The 26260-nt window shown below is 35.0% G+C and overlaps 1 long non-coding RNA gene and 1 pseudogene across 2 annotated transcripts; one reads left to right on the top strand and one right to left on the bottom strand.

Moving 5' to 3' along the window:
* Positions 1-1750: 1750 nt before the first annotated feature.
* Positions 1751-4089, bottom strand: LOC110664797 (protein ACCELERATED CELL DEATH 6-like; annotated as a pseudogene).
* An 18698-nt stretch (positions 4090-22787) lies between these two features.
* LOC110664798 (uncharacterized) lies at positions 22788-25728 on the top strand. 2 transcript variants are annotated; one of them, XR_009140771.1, is made up of 2 exons: positions 22788-24931; positions 25130-25728. It is a non-coding gene; the product is annotated as an uncharacterized LOC110664798 (long non-coding RNA). The 2 variants fall into 2 exon arrangements; XR_002496730.2 differs by having other exon boundaries at positions 22788-24973.
* Positions 25729-26260: the final 532 nt, after the last annotated feature.

The raw sequence follows: 26260 nt of genomic DNA, 5'->3' as shown, positions 1-26260 counted from the left end.
ACTAACTCTGATACCACTTGTTATCCCTTGTAGCAACCTAAAAAGGTGAGGACAGGAAGGGGGGGGGGGCTCGCGGGCGCGTGGGGGTGGGTTTGAATTGGGCATTAATTGATATTTTTGGAAGCTAAGAAAAATTAATGAAATCAAGAACAAGGAAGAGAGAAAAGAATGATAGTAGACATAAGGATTTATTGAGATTCGGCTATCCCAAGCTTACGTCCTCTCCTCAAGACCCTCTTTAAGGGTTAACTCCATTATAATTCTTCTTTGTATGAAGAATAAACCCCTTACAAAAACCACAAGAACAAACCCTTGCTCTTTTACAATTTTCTTTTTTCACAAGAGCAATTTAATGCTCCATCACACTTAATTTACAATGAATACTCTCAACACCTTTAAACTCACTCTCTAAACTCAAAAATTACAGCTTAACAAACAAGCTCTTAAGAATTAATTATGGAAGCTCAAGTTCTAGAAAGAGTTCTAGAAAGAGAAATAAGGAAAAGCTTTAAAACACAATAAATTCTTAAAAATCAGTTGTTGTAAGTTCCCTCCAGTCATAAATGGTCTCTATTTATAGTTTTGGCAAGAAAATGATCGTTGAGGTTGCATTAAATGCAAATATAGTTGTTCAACCACCTAAAGCCCATTTTATTGAGTTGCAGAAACCCAGATTCAGCTGTCGAAAGTTGGAGTGCTAAAATTTCATGTTTGAAAACTTGACTTTGGCTGCTGAAGTCCCCTACTCCGACTGCCGAAGTCCTCTCTACATAGAAATACAAAAAGCTTAGAAAATGCATAATTCTTTATCCCAAAACCGGATTTGCAAACCATTTGAATCGTCAGAAAGTTAATTCAATAAATTTTACACTAAAAACATTTTCAAAAACTAATTTTGCATTTCTTAAAAGTAAAAATTTCATTTTACCCCATTGGTCAAGAAATAAGTAAAAATAAAGATACTATGAGATTTTGGAAATTCCTAGACGTAAGTGAACACAATTAAGTAATTGCGATTCACAAAATTAAAAATTTACATAATAGTGTCTCCCTAATCTTTGCTTCAATTTCTTGCTTTCTTTCAATCTTGATTTGAAGCAATTTCATAATTTTAAGCTTGGGACCTACAATCTTAACACAAATACTTCCAAGGTAGATTAGTAGTACGCTAATTGTTTATATTATACAATACCTTTTGTGTTGTAGTAGTTGTAACAGTAAATATATTGAGTTATATCTAGACGAGACTAAGAGTTCTAACTAATGTATTTTCTATGAGCAGTTATATAGTGAGAGTTCTCTTTGGTGTAATTGGATTTATGGATAGTATAATTTGAGCTTGTAATTGATATGATCTATTTGAAGATAGTGGAAGATGGCATGCTTGTGGATGTAACCCTATGTTGAGAGGGTGAACAATATAAATATTATTATTTTGTGTGTTTGTTTTGTTTCTTTGCTGTTTACACGCTTCTGCTGTACATAACACCATCCCTTAACAAGCCTCCAGCAAAAGAAACCTCAACATCTTGCTTAACTAACCCATCTATATTCTGAAGGTGGTGGTTTCCACTCGACCTATCCCTTGATTGCAACACCCATATTCTGCACGTTTCAACTCTAAATATTAATGAGCTTTAATTTAATAATGATCAAATGCACTTTAATTTAATAATATTTAATTGCATCCTATTTGATACTTGAAATTTATAAAAATGTAATTGTTTAACCCACTAAATTTATATAAGTGTAACTATTAAACCCCTAAACTTTATAAAGGTGTTATAAAAAGTCAAAGGGTGTACAAGTCATCTAGATACCGCTCAAATCACCCTCCAATTGCATATTTATATGTTCTTTTTTATGCATCTCTAGGCTTCATAATCCTTGGCTAAAAATATTTGTTGGTAGTTGGTTCTATATGCATCACATAAATACAATCACATATCCAATGGTAGTGAGGAAATCAACTGAAGCTAAAAGATTATTTCTTGGCTTTGTTTGCGGAAAACACTGGGCCCAAATGTTGAAGAGACCATTTGAACTAAGAGAGGAAACTGTAGAAGTGCAAATAAGGTAACAGGTGCACAAGCAAGCAGGCCAATTGGAACCGCAATCCACTTCACCCTATGAAACAAAACCAAGTGAAAGGCAGCGCTGAAAGCTGTGAGCATTGAGGCTATTGAAAAGAACAAGGTAATATGACCAATGCTTAACCTCATAGGTAATGCCCTGAGAAAATCTTCTTCCGAATAGCGTGATGTGAGTATGCCCAGAAACATTAACAATGAGGTAGATGAAGCAAAAAGTCCCAAGGCATCTGATATAGCAAAAATCATGAAAGCTGTTTCTTTCAAGTAAATTGGGATCCCTTTATCACTGTTGTTGCCTCCTGGTACAGTAAAAGCTGCTGCGAATACAACTGTGATCACAAGTGCTGCAACTGTCGCGCATGATGTAGCTGTATCCTTCATCCATTTCTCCCCTGTCTCAACTAGATTCTTGTGCTCTTTGGTGAATAGAATTCTTGGAATATGCCCATTCTCGCCTATATTTTCCTTGTATGATGGTTGCACAACCTTTTCCATTTCCTGTATAAAATGAATTTCAGAAATAAATGATGATAGGTTAACCAAGGATTAAGCCAACTAACACACATCTTGAGTTAATTTAAGAGACTCATATTGGAGAATTTAGAACCTGGAACCATTGCAACTCCCGTTGCATTTGCAGAGCAGCACCAGAAATCTTGTTTGATGCGTTTAACTTCGCTGCTAAATGCAACATGTTGTTGCCAAAGTTATCTCCTAGTGATGTAAGAATATGCTTATGGTTACCTATTTGATAAAAGAGACTGAAAATTTTTTCTTGTCGATGTTTTACTGCAAGAAGAAAAATATTACAGCCATCCTGGTCGCGGTGCCAAACCACGTAAGGGAAGGACTTAATAGCTTCAGCAACAAACTCTTGAATACCCAATCTAGTCGCATTTATTGTTGCAGGTCCTAACATACTATAAATTTCTGAGTCACTTGCTTTTAAAACTTCAGAAATCAATATTTTGAGTAGCTTCATTGCTTGCTTATGCATCAGCATTGTATTCTCTATGAGTTGTAGAATTTCTTGGATTCCTTTTGGTGTTCTTCTGGATCCCCACCAATTTGATCCTCCACATCTCCACCTTGAGTAACAGTAGTTTCTGTGCTTGCAGCACCTAAAATACCTGCATTAAAGAGGCTCATTCAGTGATAGAACCAATTAAAATGGATGAAGAGATCAAGTACGTGCCACAAATTAAACGCTGGCAAAATCCAAGATGACTTCCACTTGCAAATGCCCGAGGCTTTTTAGACAGTGTGTACAAAGCAGTAAATCCATATTGATCTCTTCCACGTGCTAATGTGAGATGGTGTTTCAATAGATCAAGAGCGATGCCTGCTCATAAAGAACAAGTTAGGAGAATGCACAAGCACAGAACCACCTTACCAAGGGGCATGCGACTTGCTAGGATTTGAACTCTAATTATAGATACTGTGACTACAATACTAATCAAAAGTTTAATTTCTTGCCAATCTGAAATTTAGTTGGGAGAATTCACTAACCATAAAAATCAGCAGTGATCAGAGCGTTGAGAAGTCTAACACCATCTTCGCCAGCGAAAGGACTTGGGTGCTCATCCCGAGTCACTGATAGAAGAAAGCGAACAGTTTCCTTATGAGCATATGAAGCAGCATAATGAAGTGGCGTAGCATTAAGACAGTTCCTTCCCTGTGTTAATGTTGAATTCTTTTTCACCAATATCTTTACTGCTTCTGTATTTCCAACCATAGCAGCACAGTGAAGAGGATTGTTACCACCTCTATTCTCAATTCCCACCATATCTTCTGTCATTTTATCTGCAAGTTTCTGCACAAATTCAATGGAGTGACCTGCTGTAATTGCAACATGGAGAATAGTCTCTTCAAAGCCAAAAATCTTGGCAGTTAATGCTTCAGAATCTTCAGCAAAAATTCTACTTGCAGTGCTCCAGTTGCCATGAACTGCAGATTTGTGCAGTCGCAAGTCGCGGTTTTCATTCCCATACTCCATTTCTCTTCCTTCCTGAGATTAGCGCAAACTGAAGCAACATTAATGAGTTTGTTTTTTAATTCTGAATTGTTTTATAAATTTCCTTAAAAAATTAAATTTTTAAAAATAATTATAAAATTATAAGTAAATTAAAATGCATTTATAGATTTTAGTTAAGTGAAATTTGCAGGATTATTAGTTTAAATTTATCGGTTTCTATCAAATTGTTATATGCAATTTAAAATACAACTAATTAATAAAATTAAAGATATAGAATTCAAAATAATATTTCTTTACATGAAAGATATCAAATCTATATTTGTAATGATTTTAGGGAAATTTATAATTTGGTCTCTGGATTTTGCTCTATATTATACTTTAGTTCCTAGATTTTGAGAAATTAATTATTTAATTTCTAAATTTTACACTGTATTACACTTTAATCACTAAATTTTGAGAAATAAATTATTTAATCCTTTAATTTTAATATTTAAAATAATTTAGCTCTTATAATTCTAATATTTACAATAATTTTATCTATTGACAGAATGACTAAATTTTTCTATATATTAAAATTATAAGAACTAAAGTATGATATAGTTTAAAATTCAGTGACTCAATAATTAATTTCTAAAAATTTAAAGGCTAAAGTGTAAATAAGCAAAGTTTAAAGACTAAATAATTAATTTTTCAAAATTCAGAACTAAAATGTAATATAGGATAATCAAATTATAAATTTTCTATAATTTTATAAATCCCACTTAGATGTGAATGCTTTTAAAATAGACAGAAATATAAATATATATTTAAAATGAAAAATCATAAAATATTATCTATTATCAACATTAAATTCTCTTTTATATACTCATGTCTATGCACACAATTAGTACCTTCCCTTTGCTTGCAAGTATAAAAAAGGTCTCAAGATCCAGATCATCAAATTGAATTACGATTTACCAAAGAAAAATATTATATATTTCTTCGTAGAAGAAATCAAAAAAATATATTAATTAGCTTGCATGAAATTTTCTATATATAAATTAGCCAATCTCCATTCTCCAATCCAAAATTATCTCATATTATATGCTGCCAAGAAGACTAGCAATACAAAATGAAAGTTAATAATAATAATAATAATAACAATAATAATAACAATAATAATCAATAAATCAGTCCAGAAAACTACAATTTTAAGGATCAAACTTTACTCAAATACAACTCAACTCAACTCAATTAAACTTTTATCCCAAAAATTTGGGATCTGCTATATGGATTCATTTTCTCCATTCTAAACGATTTTGGGTTAGATCCTAAAAAATGTGTAATGTTTCTAGGTCATGTTGTACTACTCTCCTCCAAGTCAATTTAGGTGTACCCCTTTTTTTTCTTTCTATCATCTAACCTAATGTGTTCTACTTGTCTAATTGGAGCTTTCGTATGTTTACGCTTTACATGACCAAACCACCTCAATCTCCCTTCTCTCAACTTATCCTCAATTAGCACAACTCGTACCTTTTCTCTAATACTCTTATTACGGACTTTATCTAGTCTAGTATGGCCACTCATCCACCTTAATGTTCTCATCTCTGCAACTCTTATCTTAGACGCATACGACTCCTTCAGTGCCCAACACTCACTACTATATAACATAGCCGGTCGTATGGTTGTACGGTAAAATTTTCCTTTTAACTTATTGGGAATCTTACGATCACATAAAACTCCCATGGCACGTCTCTACTTCAACCATCCGGCTTTAATCCTGTGACTAACATCCTCCTCACATCCCTCATCTACTTGAAGGACTGAGTGGAGATATTTAAAGTGATTACTTTGGGACAGTACCACTCCATCCAAACTAACTCATTCCCTATCACCAGTTTGGCTTTCACTGAACTTGTAACGCATGTATTCTATTTTCTTTTTACTTAACTTAAAGCCCTTTGACTCTATAGTACTTCTCCAAAGCTCTAGTTTTCTATTGACTCCTTCTCGCGTCTCATCTATCAGAACAATATCATTCGCAAATATCATGCACCAAGGAATACTCTCTTGTATATGTTTCATCAAATCATCTAAAACTAATATAAAAAGGTAAGGGCTTATAGCTGATCCTTGGTGTAATCTAATTGAGATAGAAAAATCTCTTGTGTCCCCTCCCACTGTGCGCACAATAGTAGTTGCTCCTTTATACATATCTTTCAATACTTTTATGTACCTAATAGATACTCTTTTTTGTTCTAACACATTCCATAAGACATCTCTTGGAATACTATCATAAGCCTTATCCAAATCAATAAAAACCATGTGTAGATCTTTCTTCACATCTCTATATTTCTCCATCAAGCTTCTAATGAGAAAGATCGCTTTCACAGTTGAACAACCGGGCATGAAGCCAAATGATTGAGAGAGATGGAAGTATCATGACGTAGTCGATGCTCCACAACTTTCTCCTACAACTTCATAGTATGGCTCATGAGTTTAATTTCTCTATAGTTTGAGCAACTCTGTATGTCTCCCTTATTTTTAAAAATAGGTACTAAAATACTCCTCCTCCATTCATCAGATATTTTCTTTGAGTTTAGAATCTTATTAAATAATTTAGTTAACCATGCAACTCCCATATCTCCCAAACACTTCCACACTTCAATTGGTATTCCATCGAGTCCACAGGCTTTACCCACTTTCATTCTCTTAAGTGCTTCCTTTACTTCTAAAGATATAATCCTTCTAGTATAATTCACATTCTTTTCTCTGTTCTATAGTCTATATTCACGCTATTACCATTTTGACTATTATTAAAGAGATCATTAAAATAATTTCTTCATCTTTCTTTAATGTTCTCATCTTTCACCAACACTTTTCCTTCTTTATCCTTAATGCACCTAACTTGATTAAGATCTTGACATTTCCTTTCTCTCCTCCTTGCTAATTTATAAATATCTTTCTCCCCTTCTTTAGTTTCAAGTTTCTCATATAACTTTTCAAAGGCCTATGCTCTTGCTTGATTAACTGCCTTTTTTGCCTCTTTCTTTGCTATCTTGTACTGTTCATATGCCTCATTATTATCACATTTAGGTAATTTCTTATACCTTTCCCTTTTTCTCTTCACTGCCTTTTGTACTTTCTCATTCCACCACCATTTCTCTTTTGAGGGTGGTCCATGTCCTTTAGACTCTCCAAGTACTTTTCTAGCTACTTCTCTAATCTTTTATGCCATCTGTATCCATATATCATTGGCCTCCATATCTAGCTTCCATGCTTTGGACTCAAGAAGCTCATTTTTGAACTTCAATTGCTTTACTCCTTTGAACTCCCACCACTTTGTTCGAGTTGTGACCTTACTTGAATTGTTCCTAAACTTGACATCCAAGACCACTAACCAATGTTGACTTGTTAAAGCCTCTCCTGGAATGACCTTGCAATCCTTGCATAGAGCTCTATTTGTCTTCCTGGTTAAGAGGAAGTTGATTTGGCTTTATGTTGCCCACTTTTGAAAGTTACTAAATGTGACTCTCTTTTTATAAAGTAGGTATTTGCTAGTATTAGGTCGTATGCCATAGCAAAATCCAGGATGCTTTTTCCCTCCTCATTTCGACTGCCAAAACCAAAACATCTATGAACATTCTTATAACCTTGCCTATCCTTCCTACATGTCCATTCAAATCTCCACCAATGAAAATATTCTCTTCATTCAGTATGTTTTACATTAAATCATCTATATCTTCTCAAAACCTTTTTTTACTCTCACTATCTAGTCCTATTTGTGGGGCATAAGCACTAACTACATTTATTGTTTCTCCTTCTAGTACTAGCTTTACTAGTATAATTCTATCTCCTAATCTTTTCACAGCTATTACAGGATCTTTTAATATCCTGTCTATGATTATGCCCACTCCGTTCTTGTTTCTCTCTTTTCCGCCAAACCACAGTTTGTACCCTGAATTACCCACTTCTTTACTTTTCTCTCCTACCTATTTAGTCTCCTGAATGCAAGCAATATTCACACTTTTCCTTTCCAAGGTATCCATAAGCTCCATTAATTTTCCTGTAAGTGATCCAACATTCCAAGTACTAACCCTGATCCTCCTCCTATCCTGTTTCTTCCTAATTAGTCTCCTTCAATGATATCTTCTATTGTTTTCTATGTCTATCTTATGTTCTATTCCACTATCTGTTCTACTATCTATCCTATGGACTAACTTCTTTACCCACACCCGTCCATAATGTGGGAACCCTTTCTCATTTAACAACACACCCGGACACCGGCATGGCGCGTTGCTTTCAGTGAATGCCCTACACCCTTGCATATTTCTCACTACACCTAAGCTCCGATGTAGCGCGTCGTAAGTAGAGGACGTCCCAACATTTATATCATTTGAATCCATATCATAAGGTGTGACGAAATTTTTACGCTGGTTGTCACCTACTGCAACCCTCCTCCTTTATCCAGGCTTGGGACCGGCTAAGCGCAAACTACTTAAGCGGAGTTCAAACTTTACTCAAATGAAATGGAAAATATGAAAAAATAACAAAAACAAAAGAAAGATAGCAGTGTGAGACCTATGAAGGAATTGTAAGGATGGAGTCTGCTGTTTAAACCCAGAGAAAATGTGAAGAAATGAGTGGATTTATTATGCTTGGTTTGGGAAATCTATCCTATCTAAAGTGATAATTAATTTATTTCAATCCACACAAAATATGAAATATATAAAATTGAATGGCTCAAAAAATTCGAGAAATTGAGTATCAATCCGCTAACCTGATACAAAACAAATATGTTTGGATTGATCTATTAATTTGAATTTTGTTCTGAAAGTTAAATTAATTGTGACACCCCTTACCCGTCTACAATGTAGCCGAGCAAGATATGCCACACAGTGTGCTGGAGTACCAAATCATATTTCAATTCAATTTACCCTTTTTACTTATTTATTTATAATTTTTTTTTATTAATCTGAATTTTTTGCAAATTTTATAGAAAATTTGACAGAGTGCCGGTTGTAAATTGGAAAAATAGTTCTTCTGAATCTGTTAAAAACACTTCCAATATAATCAAAATTTCAATCTCAATCAACCACCAACATATTTTCAACAATTTCTCAAATCACTTCAGTATCTCAAAATTCAATTCATTCCATATCACACTCAATTCAATGAGAAATGCTCACATTTATTACTGAACATAGTTCATAGATAATTACATCAAAAGCATAATTACATGAGTTTATAATATTCATTACAGAAGTTTATAAAATACAAAATACAAAATACCAAAATACCAAAAGTGGCCTAATGTCCTACCAAATGCACTGCAAATGTGAGGTGACTCTGGACTCCGTGTGCAGATCTGAAAGCTCACCCAGTATGAGGTCTGCTTGACTCCCCAGCTATGTCTCCAGTACTTGCGCGTGGCAAAAGCGACGCTAAGCAATTCTGCTTAGTGGTAACAATATAAAATAGAATAACTAAAATAAAGTAAATATGCAGAATGTATGTTTACATCTTTGGTAGACTTAATTTCTGATATTTATTGTAGTAATATTCGATTAAAATTTGGTAAGATTTATTATCATTGCTCGAGTAACCCATACTAGTCGACTGGACTGGATAAACGGGTAAACTGTCACTAGTATGAGGTCTGCTTGACTCCCCAGCTATGTCTCCAGTACCTGCGCGTGGCAAAGGCGACGCCTTAAGTAATTCTGCTTAGTGGTGACAATATAAAATATAATAACTAAAATAAAGTAAATATGCAAAATATATATTTACATCTTTGATAGACTTAATTTCTGATATTTATTGTAGTATTATTCGATTAAAATTTAGTAAGATTTATTATAATTGCCCGAGTAACCCATAATAGTCGACTGGACTGGATAAACGGGTAAACTGGCACTGGGTACTAAGTACCTCAGACCATCACACCATCGGTCACATTGTGTCTCCTGGTGTGCAACAGAACAGTTAATAAGCTGTAATAATTATCAGGGATAAAACCCAAATATAACAACTCAACCAACATAGCCAATGAATATTATGTCACAGAATGGCACGTGAGGCCATAAAATACAGAATGGCATGAAGCCATATGCAGTACTGCTAACAGAACTCTATTGGTATGCCAACCTATCCAAACCAATCTTGCTAGGTGTACTAGGGCATATTGCACTCTTAATTTATACAATTCTTGAAATTCAAGTTTAGGTGTTACTATTTAATTCATTAGTTAACAAAAATATTGACTTTTACATGGAAAATAGGTACATTGGTTTTAATACTCCCAACATACCACATTTTGTATTTTAAAATTGTTGGTATTGATTGCCAATACCATTTCTAAGCTTAATGTTAATTATTCAAAATTTTCAGATTTCAAACTTTGTATTTACTGTTCCATTAGTCATTATTGCAGTAGGAATTTGGCAAAATAGTCAACATGAAAGTTGTTCCTTATTTTGTCTAGTTACATTTCCTTTTTTGAATCACTCCATTTGGAGTTTTTTAACTCAAGTTATGACCCAAAAACCACAACTGGCTGGATTACAAATTTTCCAGATTTTCTAGACTGACCAAATCTACAGTATTTTGAGCAGTGACTGTAGGTCACTTTTTGAATATGTTATGATCATAATTTAGGTTAGGTTTCTTCATGAAAGTTGTAGGCCTACATCTCAGCTTGTTGTTGGTAAAATTTCAGGTCAATTGGACCTTTCTACATTGAGTTATGGCCAAATGACTAAACACTGTTTATTTGATCATTTTGTCCAAGCAGAATGCAGGTCACCCAGATTAGGGCAATCTTTAGGTCAACTTGGTTTGGTTTTCTGGGCATAGTTTCTTCACCAACGTTGTGCCATTATGTGTCTAGTTTCATGTTCAATTGGCCTTGCACCAATTGAACCTCTACAATTCTAATTGTTGCTGCTCATACTTGCTGGACTCATGCCCAGTCCTATAGGCCACACTAACCTCAATTCCCACTACAAAAACCACTTCATTTCTTGTTTACACATAACCAAATGGTCACTAATTGACCATTAAAACTCACTTTCACCATTACATGATCAAGGTCTCCATTTTATACCCTAACCCTAACCCTGACATCTCAAATCATGCATTTAACTTGCATTTCATCATTTCACTTAAAAGATTAATACTAAGGGCATCCATACTACCACCTTAGCTCCATGAAAATCATCAAAACCTTGCCACATCCAAGGCTGCCGAAAATGAGGGGTGGGCATACACATGGTATTTATTAAATTTCTTTGTAAATTTACACTCATTCACACTCCTTCAACATAAATTGAAAGAGAAAAGCAAGTTAAGTCACTAACCTCTAATGGAGTGAAATTCAAACTTGCTAGGGTTCTTCTTTTTCACTTCTTTTTACTCTGAAAAGATTCACCAAGATGAAAAAACAAGTTTTTGTGTTGGAAAACTTAGGTTTTAATGGGTGAGAACCAAGAAAATCAAGCTTTGGTTAGCTTGAAAATGGTCGACAAGGCAAGGAAGGTGGTTCGGCTTGGAGAAGAAGATAAGGGCAGATGGCTTTTTGAAATTTTGACTTATTATTTCTCTTTTTAATGTATTTTTAATATATTTAGTGATTTTTTATTGGCCAAAGCATATTTATTATCTCATGCTTACGTAATGCTTATGTAATAAAGCTAATTTACTTCCATTTTCTTTTCTTTCTTTTCCTATTCATTTTTAAATAATTTTTCATCAATGTTTGTTCATATTTTATGTCATATAATTCACTTACATAAATGGACAAGTTGGTCAAAAATTATCTCTGAAGATGAAATGACCAAAACGCCCTCCGTTTGGCTTAACGAGCCAAAATTGTGTGTACCGATTGATTAAATTTTCCTTGTGTTTTCTTAACATTTTATTGTCATTGGGACCCCCAATAATCCTTCCCTGAAGTCCCAAAAATCATTTCATGAGGTTTTCCCCCGGTCTAGGGTTGCTAACGGCCTTCACCGTCACTTCCCCTTCGGGTTACTCATCACTGGGATTTCGGCTCGTTTAACCTTAGTGTATTTTGTTCGTAAAAATTTTCCTTAATTTTTATGAGCATTATTTGGTTTATTTATAACTCCTCACTCTAGTCTATTCATAATTTCAAACATTCTAGCTGCCCAAACTGACATTGATTTCCTGAACAGTAGACTGCATGGACTAGCTAAAGTGAGGATGTTACAACTCTTCCCCTCTAATAAAAATTTTGTCATCAAAATTTACCTGATGCAAACAGTTGAGAAAAATATTGTCTCATAATCTCTTCACTTTCCCAAGTTGCCTTTTCAGTGTTGTGGTGCCTTCAAAGCACTTTCACCAGTGGAATTTGTTTATTTCTCAATTCCTTCACTTCTCGAGCTAGGATCCGTATAGGTTCTTCTGCATATGTCAATTCCGATTGGATTTCAATCTCTTCCATGGAGATGACATGTGAAGGGTCTGAGCGATATCTTCTTAACATAGAAACATGGAATACATTATGGATCTTATCCAGTTCTGGTAGTAAAGCTAGCCAATAGGCCACTAGTCCCACACGTTCAATGACTTCATATGGGCCAATGAACCTAGGGCTTAACTTACCCTTTCTCCCAAATCTCAGTACTTTCTTCCACGGTGAGACTTTGAGAAATACTTTGTCGCCAACTGTATACTCTATCTCTTTTCTTTTCAAGTCGGCATAAGATTTCTGTCTATCTGAGGCAACCTTCAAATTTGGTTTGATTATTTTTACTTTCTCCTGAGTTTGTTTCACCAAGTTTGGTCCTACCAGTTTATCTTCGCCCAATTCAGTCTAATATATGGGGGTTCTACACTTTCTCCCATACAGTGCTTCGTACGGGGCTCTTTGAATGCTAACTTGGTAGCTATTATTATATGCAAATTCTATCAGTAGAAGATATCTATCCCAACTCCCCTAAAACTCAATGACACAACTCCTCAGCATATCCTCCAGGATCTATTGCATAATTCACATTGTTACTATCATTTCAATTTGTAAATTGTGAAAATTCAATTAGGTTCTAGGTTTACCTGGATTACTCGTTTTGACTGTCCATCCGTCTGAGGATGAAAAGCCGTGCTAAAATGAAGTTGTGTGCCCAAGGCTTCTTGTAACTTTTTCCAGAATCTCGATGTAAATCTTGGGTCTTGATCAGATATGATGGAAAGTGGGATTCCATGCAGTCTAACTATCTCACTGATATATAATTCTGCTAGCTTCTCCAGTGAGTAGTCAGTCCTAACTGGTAGAAAATGTGTTGACTTCGTCAATTTATCCACTATCACCCACACTGCATCATGCTTCCTTTGGGTGAGAGGTAGACCACTAACAAAATTCATAGTGACCCGGTCCCATTTCCATTCAAGTATGCTTATAGGCTGTAGCAATCCTGATGAAACTTGATGTTCTGCTTTAACTTGCTGACATGTCAAACTCTTAGTCACATAGTCAGCTATATCCTTCTTCATACCAGGCCACCAATAATGAGGCTTCAAATCATTATACATTTTTGTGCTTCCCGGGTGCATAGCATAAACACTAGTGTGTGCTTCTTTCAGAATACTAGTCTTCAGTTCCCCATCATCTAGTACACACACTCTTCCTCTGGAGTACAGACACCCATTTGCTTTCACCTCATAATCAGTTTCCTTTCCCTCTGGAATTTTATTCACAATGGCCATTAATTTTTCATCTGCCTTCTGCCGATCTTGTATCTGCTGTAGCAGGTTTGGCCTCACTTGTAACTCAGCCAAAATAGCTCCATCTTGAGCTAAGGACAGACAGGTATTTAGTGATCTTAAAGCTGTGACGGATTTCCTTCTCAAGGCATCAGCAACTACATTTGCCTTCCTAGGATGATAATCTATCACACAATCATAGTCCTTTAGGAACTCAATCCATCGCCTCTATTTAGGATTGAGTTCCTTCTGGGTTGGCAAATATTTTAGACTCTTATGGTCTGTATAGATGTAGCATTTTTCACCATATAAATAATGCCTCCATATCTTTAGTGCAAAGATAATTGCTGCTAACTCCAAGTCATGAATAGGGTAGTTTTGTTCATGTGGCCTTAACTGGCTGGAAGCATAGGCAACCACTTTCCCCTCTTGCATCAATACACACCCTAGCCCATTATGCGAGGCATCACTGTAGACCACAAAGTCTTTTCCCGACACTGGCTGTGTTAACACTGGTGCATCTGTCAACATAGCCTTCAGACTCTCAAAACTAGCTTGGCACTTGTCGTTTCAGCCAAATTTCACATTCTTGTGCAACAACTTGGTCATTGGAGCAGCTATAAGAGAAAACCCCTTCACAAATCTTCGATAATACCTAGCTAGCCCCAAGAAACTTCTGACCTCAGTTGTATTTCTGGGAAACTTCCATTCCATCACTGCTTCTATCTTTTTGGGATCCACTCTAATCTCTTCTGCTGATACTGTATGTCCAAGGAAAGAGATTTCACTCATCCAGAAGTTACACTTGGACAGCTTAGCATATAGCTTCTTTTCTCGCAGGGTTTGCAGAATAATCCTCAAATGTTCATCATGTTCTTCCCTGGCCTTGGAATACACCAGAATATCATCAATAAAGACCACTACAAACCGATCTAAATATGGATGAATGATATTGTTCATAAGGTCCATAAATGCTGCTGGTGCATTTGTTAACCCAAACGGCATCACTAGAAATTTATAATGCCCATACCGGGTTCTGAATGCAGTTTTTAACACATCTGCATCCTTTACCCTCAACTGATGATACCCTGATTTGAGATCAATTTTTGAAAATACACCGACTCCCTTCAACTGATCAAACAGATCATCAATTCTGGGCAATGGATATTTATTTTTCACAGTTACTTTTTTCAACTGTCGATAATCAATACACAATCTCAAGGTTCCATCCTTCTTCTTCATAAACAGCACCGGAGCTCCCCATGGTGACACACTGGGGCTTATGAACCCCTTATCAAGCAACTCCTGTAACTGAATTTTCAACTCTCTTAATTCAGTGGGTGCCATCCTATAAGGAGCAATAGAAATTGGTGTTGTACCCGGCATTACCTCAATAGCAAACTCGACTTCCCTTTCTGATGGTAAACTAGGTAATTCTTCAGGAAACACATATGGGAAGTCTCTTACTGTGGGTATATCACACAGATTCGGCTTAGCCTGCCTAGTATCAACCACGTGTGCTAGGTAAGCTTCACAGCTTTTTCTCATTAATCTTCTTGCAACTATGGCTGAGATAACATTGGACAAGAAATCTGTCCTTTTACCCACAACAATAATCTCATTGCCCTCAGAAGTTTTCAAAGAAATCCTCTTCAATTTGCAATCAACTATTGCCTGATGGTGTGATAACTAGTCCATTCCCAAAATCACGTCAAACTCGTGGAAGGGCAATTCAATTAGGTCTGTCGAGAATTCATACCACTGAATCCTCAACGAGCAACCTTTGTACACTTTATTCACTACCACACTGTGGCCTAGTGGATTTGTGACCAGAATATCTTAATCACTCTCCTCTACCGAAACTCCCCTCTCTACGGGTAGTTTGATGCAGATGTAGGAATGAGTGGATCCTGGATCCACTAATGCATGCACAGAAGTGTTGTAGAGAGAGAATGTACCCCTGTTGACGTCCGGGGCATCTTGCTCCTCCTGAGCTCTGATGGCATAAGCTCTGGTAGGTACTCTGGCCTCTGGCCTCTCAGCTGACTCAGATGCAGGCCTCAGTGATGGACCAGCTGCCTCAAATTTACCCGGTTTCCTACCCCTTTGTGGTGCAGGAGCAGGTATGTCAGCTTGTGTTGGAGCAGTTGTAGTAGCCCTCTTCGGACAATTCTTGATCTAATGTTCTGTAGATCCACACCATAAGCATGCACCAGTCACTCGCCAACAGTCCCCCTTATGCCACTTCTAGCATTGTAGATAGGCAGAAGTTGTTGGGGCTGGTCCCCTAAACACCGTCCCTGGAGAGCTACCCACTGATGGTGTGGACTGGCCTCTCCTAGGTGTGAACTGTGATCTGGGCCCTTGGGACTAACCCTAACCTTGTGGTTGTCCTGAACCCTGAGCAGGAGGACCTTTATTCTTCTTACTGGGACCAGAGAATGAACTGGATTGACCTGGACCCCTCTTCTGCTGTCTTTCCCTTCTAGTTTGCTCATTTATTCAGACCCTTTCTACTTTCGATGCAGCATCTACTAATTTGGCAAAATCTATGATCTCCAATGCCGTTATCATGACATTGATATTGTCATTGAGCCCTTCTTCGAACCTTCTGCACCTTTCTGCCTTTGTAGGGACTATCTCCCTCCCATACCGGCTCAGTCTGACGAATTTTCGCTCATACACTACCACTGATAGTTGCCTCTGTCTCAGACTGATAAATTCTCTTCTTCTCTCTTCTAAATATACTTTACTGACATGTTTCTTCCTGAACTCTGTGAAGAAGAATTCACAGGTGATCCGTTTCGGTTGCACCTCACTGGTTACTATGTCCCACCACTGATATGCATCATCCTGAAGTAGGGACACAACACCCTCCAGGTTCTGCTCGGGGGTGCAATTAAGTTGTTTCAGCACTCTGATTGTTCTATCCAACCAATTTTCTGCTATTGTGGGATCATCCTCCCTCTTCCCAAAGAAATCCACAGCCCCATGTTTTCGTAATTTCTCCAGATGGGACTTCTGTGGTGCTGGTTGTGGCTGTGGCTGTGGTTGTGGTGGTGGAATTGCCCCCATCATTTGCTAATAAAACTCGGTCATTTGTTGAAATAATGCAAACTGAGGTTGGGCAGGTGCCTCAGCTGCTGGTGGAGCAGATTCTCCCCTGCCCCTAAATTTAGCCCTTGGTGGAGCACAACTCTCCACCTCTTCATCAACTGCTCTTTGAGAAGCAGGATCCATATCCTAATCAAAATAAGAAAACAAACAGATCTGCATCAGTGTCACCTCAACACTTACAAATGCAATGCAATGGTATGCACTCTATCTAGGCCCAGAAATGCCTAAACCAATGCTCTGATACCACTAAATGTGACACCCCTTACCCGTCTACAATGTAGCCGAGCAAGATATGCCACACAGTGTGCCGGAGTACCAAATCATATTTCAATTCAATTTACCCTTTTTACTTATTTATTTATAATTTTTTTTATTAATTTGAATTTTTCGCAAATTTTATAGAAAATTTGACTTAGTGCCGGCTGTAAATTGGAAAAACAGTTCTTCTGAATCTGTTAAAAACACTTCCAATATAATCAAAATTTCAATCTCAATCAACCACCAACATATTTTCAACAATTTCTCAAATCACTTCAGTATCTCAAAATTCAATTCATTCCATATCACACTCAATTCAATGAGAAATGCTCACATTTATTACTGAACATAGTTCATAGATAATTACATCAAAAGCATAATTACATGAGTTTATAATATTCATTACAGAAGTTTATAAAATACAAAATACAAAATACCAAAAGTGGCCTAATGTCCTACCAATTGCACTGCAAATGTGAGGTGACTCTGGACTCCGTGTGCAGATCTGAAAGCTCACCCAGTACGAGGTCTGCTTGACTCCCCAGCTATGTCTCCAGCCCCTGCGCGTGACAAAAGTGACGCGCTAAGCAATTCCGCTTAGTGGTGACAATATAAAATAAAATAACTAAAATAAAGTAAATATGCAGAATGTATATTTACATCTTTGGTAGACTTAATTTCTGATATTTATTGTAGTATTATTCGATTAAAATTTGATAAGATTTATTATCATTGCCCAAGTAACCCATACTAGTCGACTGGACTGGATAAACGGGTAAACTGGCACTGGGTACTAAGTACCTCGGACCATCACACCATCGGTCACATTGTGTCTCCTGGTGTGCAACAGAACAGCTAATAAGCTGTAATAATTATCAGGGATAAAACCCGAATATAACAACTCAACCAACATAGCCAAAGGCTCTTATGTTACAGAATGGCACATGAGGCCATCAAACACAGAATGGCATGAAGCCATATGCAGTACTGCTAACAGAACCCTATTGGCATGCTAACCTATCCAAACAAATCTTGCTAGGTGTACTAGGGCATATTACACTCTTAATTTATACAATTCTTGAAATTCAAGTTTAGGTGTTACTATTCAATTCATTAGTCAACAAAAATGTTGACTTTTACATGGACAATAGGTACATTGGTTTTAATACTCCCAACATACCACATTTTGTATTTTAAAATTGTTGGTATTGATTGCCAATACCATTTCTAAGCTTAATGTTAATTGTTTAAAATTTTCAGATTTGAAGCTTTGTGTTTACTGTTCTTTTATGTCACAGAATGGCACGTGGAGCCATAAAACACAGAATGGCATGAAACCATATGCAGTACTGCTAACAGAACCCTATTGGCATGCTAACCTATCCAAATAAATCTTGCTAGGTGTACTAGGGCATATTACACTCTTAATTTATAAAATTCTTGAAATTCAAGTTTAGGTATTACTATTCAATTCATTAGTCAACAAAAATGTTGACTTTTACATGGACAATAGGTACATTGGTTTTAATGCTCCCAACATACCACATTTTGTATTTTAAAATTGTTGGTATTGATTGCCAATACCATTTCTAAGCTTAATGTTAATTGTTTAAAATTTTCAGATTTCAAGCTTTGTGTTTACTATTCTATAAGTCATTTTTGCAGTGAGAATTTGGCAAAATGGTCAACATGAAAGTTGTTCCTTATTTTTTCTAGTTATATTTCTTTTTTGGAATCACTCCATTTGGAGTTTTGTAGCTCAAGTTATGGCCCAAAAATCACAACTGGCCAGATTACAAATTTTCCAGATTTTCTGGACTGACCAAATCTATAGTATTTTGAGCAGTGACTGTAGGTCACTTTTTGAATAAGTTATGATCATAATTTGAGTTATATTTCTTCACGAAAGTTGTAGATCTACATCTCAGCTTGTTGCTGGTAAAATTTCAGGTCAATTGGACCTTTCTACATTGAGTTATAGCCAAATGACTAAATACTATTTATTTGGTCATTTTGTCCAGGCAGAATGCAGGTCACCCGGATTAGGGTAATCTTTAGGTCAACTTAGTTTGGTTTTCTGGGCATGGTTTCTTCACCAAAGTTGTGCCATTATGTGTCTAGTTTCATGTCCAATTGGCCTTGCACCAATTGAACCTCTATAATTCCAGTTATTGCTACTCAAACCTACTGGACTCATGCCCAGTCCTGCAGGTCACCAAGGGCAACCACACTAACCTCAATTCCCACTATACAAACCACTTCATTTCTTGTTTACACATAACCAAATGGTCACTAATTGACCATTAAAACTCACTTTCACCATTACATGATCAAGGTCTCCATTTTATACCCAAACCCTAACCCTAACATCTCAAATCATGCATTTAACTTGTATTTCATCATTTCACTTAAAAGATTAATACTAAGGGCAGCCATACTACCATTTTAGCTCCATGAAAATCATCAAAACCTTGCCACATCCAAGGCTGCCAAAAATGAGGGGTGGGCATACACATGGTATTTATTAAATTTCTTTGTAAATTTACACTCATTCACACTCCTTCAACATAAATTGAAAGAGAAAAGCAAGTTAAGTCACTAACCTCTAATGGAGTGAAATTCAAACTTACTAGAGTTCTTTTTTTTCACTTCTTTTTTCTCTCAAAAGATTCACCACGATGAAAGAATAAGTTTTTGTTTTGGAAAACTTAGGTTTTAATGGGTGAGAACCAAGAAAATCAAGCTTTGGTTAGCTTGAAAATGGTGGACAAGGCAAGGAAGGTGGTTCGGCTTGGAGAAGGAGATAAGGGCAAATGGCTTTTTGAAATTTTGACTTCTTATTTCTCTTTTTAATGTATTTTTAATGTATTTAGTGATTTTTTATTGGCCAAAGCATATTTATTATCTCATGCTTACATAATGCTTATGTAATAAAGCTAATTTACTTCCATTTTCTTTTCTTTCTTTTCCTATTCATTTTTAAATAATTTTTTATCAATATTTGTTCATATTTTATGTCATATAATTCACTTACATAAATGGACAAGTTGGTCAAAAATTATCTCTGAAGACGAAATGACCAAAATGCTCTCTGTTTGGCTTAACGAGCCAAAATTGTGTGCACCGATTAATTAAATTTTTCTTGCATTTTCTTAACATTTTATTATCATTGGAACCCCAATAATCCTTCCCTGAGGTCCCAAAAATTATTTCATGAGGTTTTCCCCGGGTCTAGGGTTGCTAACAGCCTTCACCGTCACTTTCCCTTTGGGTTACTCATCACTGGGGTTTCGGCTCGTTTAACCTTAGTGTATTTCGTTCTTAAAAATTTTCCTTGATTTTTATGAGCATTATTTGGTTTATTTATAACTCTTCACTCTAGTCTATTCATAATTTCAAACATTCTAACTGCCCAGACTGACATTGGTCGCCTGAATAGTAGACTGTATGGACTAGCTAAAGTGAGGATGTTACATTAATAAAATCAAATTTTATAATACAAATTAATATTTTGATACAAAGTAACGAGCAAATTAATCCAAAATTCTTTGTGCATAGCAGGCTAATGGATAACTCTAATTGACTCACAACTTTTTTTTTTTATTAAAATTTGACATTTCATTAATAAGCACATAAGATAACAGCAATATAATTTTCTCATAAAATAAATAAATATAAATAATTAAAATTTTATGTTCAAAGATGATCTGGGCAAAAGGGAATAATTTTTCGGGTAGTAATTAGTCATTTCACTTTGATTGACCAAAATAACTTTCTGCAACATTGTCCTTTTAGGAATGTGACTCGTAGAAGAGACTCAATCAACAAAAATGGAGGAACAAGCTACGCTGCTAGACTCTATTAATAGAAGATTATTATTTGTACTAAAAGATTTAAACTCTCCAACCAAAGGAAATAAAATATTCTTTCTAATTGCCAAAAAAACTTATTAAATACGACAAGAAATAAACAAAACATTACAAAGAAAGAGAAAATAAGACTCCAATAATAGGGACAGTAAGATCTTAATATTGATGGAGAACCTCAGATCCATTCATAATAGACATGAATCTGAAAAGATAAATTCAAGTCTATTCCAAACGGATACATATATGAAAATTTATTAAAAAAGTCCATAAAAAACCAAAATAAAATAAAATGGGAATAGCCCCAAGAAGGAGAAAAAATAAAAGATGAGATTAAATTAACTCACAACTTAAAACAATCTAAACTGCTCACCTTAATCCATTTACCACTCGTTAAAATTGCATCCAATTTAAAAAAAAAAAAAAAATTTGCCTAACTTATCAAAATTAAAGCTCTAGATTAAAATGTAATTGCATAGAAACATTTATTTTTTATTTAGTTTTTTATTTAATTTATAAATCTTTTTAGTAGGGGAATTAAATGAGTGGAAACCTAAAACCTAGTACTGCCATAAGAGTAATATGCTTCCAGACACTAGACCAAACCAGACAAGGATTTTTATTTATAAAACTATAAAAAGTATATTATTTAAATTTTTTTTTATGTATAGCAAATTGATAAATAACTCAAACTAACTCACAATGTGAAATAATCTAAACAGTCCAACTTTATCCATTTACAATTTTTAATTTGACGTATTTGATAAAATTACATTCAATTTGACTAAATTATCAAAATTAAAACACTAGATTAAAACTTAATGATGCACAAATAATTTTTTAATTAGCTTTTTTTTATATAATTTGTAAAGTTGTAAAAAGTATATCATTTATTTATTTATATCCTCATAAGTCTTATACAATTTTTTTTTCAATTAAAATTTTTAATATTAATACATAACATACAGAAATTGCGAATTATAAATTAAGAAAATTATTAAATATATGTAATATTTGAATTATGGATATTGATTACAAATAATAGATCTTATTATATTCAATATTTATAGTGTATACATTATATATATATATATATATATATATATATATATATATATATATATATATTATATTGAATCAATTTTCAAATAAATTAATAAGACGTACATGCAACGCAGTGCCTTATAAATTATTAATATTATAAAAATATAAACATAATATAACAAATAATGTAATACTTTTCCATATAATTGTATTAAAAAAAAATAAGTTTTTCATTAAAATAATTAAAAAAAAAATTTGGGTTGGCAAGCCATCTAATTTTTCATAGGGCTAATTAGTTCGGCTTTAATGAAGTGAGGTCGGCCCTGTTTCAGATTTGAACCTGGCCCAGTCTGAGATTTCCTAAACTGGTCTGAGAATCAATCAATTTAAATCGATTTGATTTCAATTTCTAGTCCTGTTTTGATCCACTTCAATTCTGATATCATTTTTAGTTTTTAATGACTGTGGTTCCAATTTAAAAGCAATTTACCCTACGTAATGCATTTTAAAGCCATAACCTTGTTCTTAAAGAAATAAAGATTTCAATTTAGAGCCTCAAGAGTGGCCCCTAAGCCGCTTTCTATAATCCGATTCAAAGCTAGTCTAATTTACTTAACTATTGACTCAAGTTAATCCCAAATTTAACTCAAAACTGATTCTTATTTAGTTCAGGGATTAAGCTGATTCTTGATCAATCTTACCTAAACCCATAATTATGCCCAAGTTTTGAATTTTTTTTTCTCTTATTTTTTAAAAAAGGGATAATTTACAGGTGTCAAACCCTTATAGAAATCTGAAAGATGGTAATGAGTCACGACCATGAGGCTCAATCCAAACCCAAACCAAAACCAAAACCAAAACCGAAATCAGACCGCCAGGAGCCTACTTCTGTTTCAAATCATCTTGGCTCTCGCTTCCTTCCCTCCCTTCATTTCCCGCCTCTAACTCTAACCTCACTCATTTAAAACATCGCAAAATCTCTCTCCTTCTCTAACCCTAATCTCACCCCCTCCCAATCTGTCTATCTAACCATGAAGCGAAGAACTCGCTCCCTTCCCAGGACCGAGCCCTATTTAAAGTTTCTTAAGCCGGGCGCGTTAGCTCAACTCAGAGACTCTCGAATCAGCGCCAGATCCCACCGAGTCAACTCGCTCCGGTTGATCCCTCTCCACCGAGCCTCTTTTCCTTCATCTCTCTCATCTAATTCCGAACAGCCCCAGGTCAACAACATGGACGGTTTGCCTTGCTTCTTGAGCAGGATCTACGGTCCTAGTTGTCCTCAAAGGAAGAAGCTCGTGGCTGCTAAGTCCGTGTTGTTTCTGTGCTCGAGGCCGTCGAGTCCAGTATCGGATTCGCCAGATCCAATCATCAATTTGTTGAACAGCGATAGTATTGTTATTGCTCACTGAATGAAACGTTTTTTTTTGTGGTAGATTATGTTCTATTTGTTGTTATTTTCATCGTCCTTAGACGGATTAAGCTGAAAATTGTCTTAGATAGAACTGAAATCAATAACGAATTACATGGATTTTCCATTTTAAATATGACTTTACAGATTGATTAATTTTGGGCTTCTATTAGGCTTACAGCTCTAGCACATTTCTGCTAGAACGTTGATAATCATTTATGTTCATGCTAATTATGCTGCTTGGTAACTATCAAATAGTTCAGTCACAAGTCCTTCACAATTGCTAGTTGTGAGTTCTTAATCTGCAACAAATCTTACTATAAATTGTGTTATGTGTTGCGTTAATTAGGTATGAAGTTTCAAAGACTTCAGTTATGCATCATTCTTCTAAACTGTGTTATTTTGGTACAATTGGCTTCAGACTAACTTAGTATCTCAGTTCTAGAGATCACTCCAGTTATTACCATTAGTTGGATTATCTACAGAAGTCCCAATTTCACTTGTTTTAATCACCATTATAAGTTTGCCATTTGGTCTGTGTATTGAACAGGGGCAGGTGTTCATGAATCTATGTTTGTTTTTATCTTTTTATAGTGAAAGCAAGTAGAATTTGTCAGTGCACACAGGTTTGTGTGACCAAGAAAGCTTAAAGGGAAAGTTATTATAGGTGGTAGACAATAATGAATTCTTTTGATTGAAATCTTTCGTCAAAAATTAATTAGTCTGTGTTTATTAACTTTCTTAAACAAATACTTTCTTTAGTATTAGCACTTCTCGGTGCTTCTGTTACTTGGGTAAGTTTCTAGAATGATATGCCTTATCCTGAACTGTAGTTGAGCAAACACTTATGACTTCTTGGCTTGTTAAAGGTAAATTCAGTTCTAGAAACATAAATTAGTAAGAGCAATGGGTCGAGATTTCTTTTTTTAGCTTACGGACTGTAAACCAGAGTCATTTTTTCGTCTTTGGTTATCCCAAGAACATGTTCTTAAAATGCCTAGTGGCAAATGACAAACACAAGTATTGTTTGTTCCTTGATGTAGCTTGAAAGGGTATGGGGATTGGTATCATATCCTGCTACATGGGTTGCCAAGTTTGTTAAAAAGGACGGAGTTATGCATGTCTGGTATATTTTGTGAATCACATTCTCTAAGCATTGTGAATTTCAAAGCTGTTTTGAAGTTTTATTTAGATGAGAAGCCCAACTGTTCAGCAGAATCCACCAGTAGTTCAATTCAAGAGAATTCATTCCCATGATTTGAGTGAGAGGCAATGTGTTATAACAACTAGAACCTGATTTCTTGTGCTTCCAGGATTATGATTCAGAAAGAAATGCATTTTGTTTTTCTTCTTTTCATTAACATGAGTGTATTGCAGCTTCTCCAGAAAGAAACGAAGTATCTATAGTGCACTTTCAGCTTGTGAGAAATTAGTTGACAGATCCAGAAGGTTTAGTTTGCTCCTGGTGACTTCATAACTCATATTTTCTCCAATACTCTTTCAGCTTGTGAGAAATTATTTTTCTTTCATCCTTAATTGGATTTTCTGATTTTTCATTCCATATGCTTTTTAAGGTTGCATATATAAAATTTAACAATAATTGCATATATACTTGGTGATGATATGTAAAATATAATTGTTTTTAATATTTGGTGTTCTACAGATCACATCCTCTCATCTTTTCTTCTGATCAGAGCATCAGTAAAATTCGACCCAAGCGAAGAAATCAAGAAAGGCTTTGTGCTTGCAGATTCTAATTTGGAGGATTAATATGCAGCCATTCTCATCAAAAATAAAGTTGAAAGTAAATTAATGACGCATGAGAGTGAACTTGTTTCCTCCAATCCTAATATGGTGAAGCCATTCTCCATCAGACAGCAAAATTACTGAAGATTTCACATCATGAAATTAGCTTTTTAATGTTTGATATGTATAGGAAGGTTACTTGAGACGACCTGCTCTATTAAAACATGAAACTGATGAACCTCCTTGACCACTCATGCAGCGGACTCAATGGGAAAATCTTCAACCTCTCTAGTGTAGAGTTGCAGACAAATCCTGTTTGAATGGCAACTAGCCTCGAGAGTTAAACCTTTTCTTTGAATTCTGTTGGATTTAGACGCAATCCTTTCTCCCCAAGTCCGATGGAAATATCCAAGTCTTGACAGCCACCATTTATTGCTTAGTCATATTGATAGTTTATATCCTTTAATGGAACAATCTTTTTAATTTTGCTTCAATATCAATAAGGGGAATTTATAATTTGGTCTTCAAATTTTGCTTATATTACACTTTAATTCTTGAATTTAAAAAAATTAATTATTTAATCCTTGAGTTTTGAACTATATTATCCTTTAGTCCTTAAATTTTGAAAAATGAATTTTTTAGTCTTTTTAATTTTAATATATAAGACTCATCGAAAGACTAAATTATTGTATATATTAAAATTATAAGAATTAAAGTGTGATATAGTGTAAAATTCAATGACTGAATAATTAATTTCCAAAAATTCAATGATTAAAATGTAATATAATATAAAATCCACGAACTAAATAATTAATTTTTTAAAATCCAGTGACTAAAGAGTAATATAGGACAAAACCTAGGGGTCAAATTGCAAATTTTCCCTATCCATAACACAACATAATCAACATAAAGGCAAATTGCACACACAACATGATAACGAGATGAAAGCATACCACAATTACCATTGCCTCCTTGTTGAGCTCAGAAATTAAACAAACTGCAATATACAATAGATAGCGTGCATCTGTTCAAGCATAGAGACATCCCA

Source organism: Hevea brasiliensis, chromosome 10 (assembly GCF_030052815.1).
Source record: "Hevea brasiliensis isolate MT/VB/25A 57/8 chromosome 10, ASM3005281v1, whole genome shotgun sequence".
Lineage (NCBI taxonomy): Eukaryota > Viridiplantae > Streptophyta > Magnoliopsida > Malpighiales > Euphorbiaceae > Hevea > Hevea brasiliensis.
Note: the sequence above shows the minus strand (reverse complement) of the source record. Positions and strands in the feature narration are given on the sequence as shown.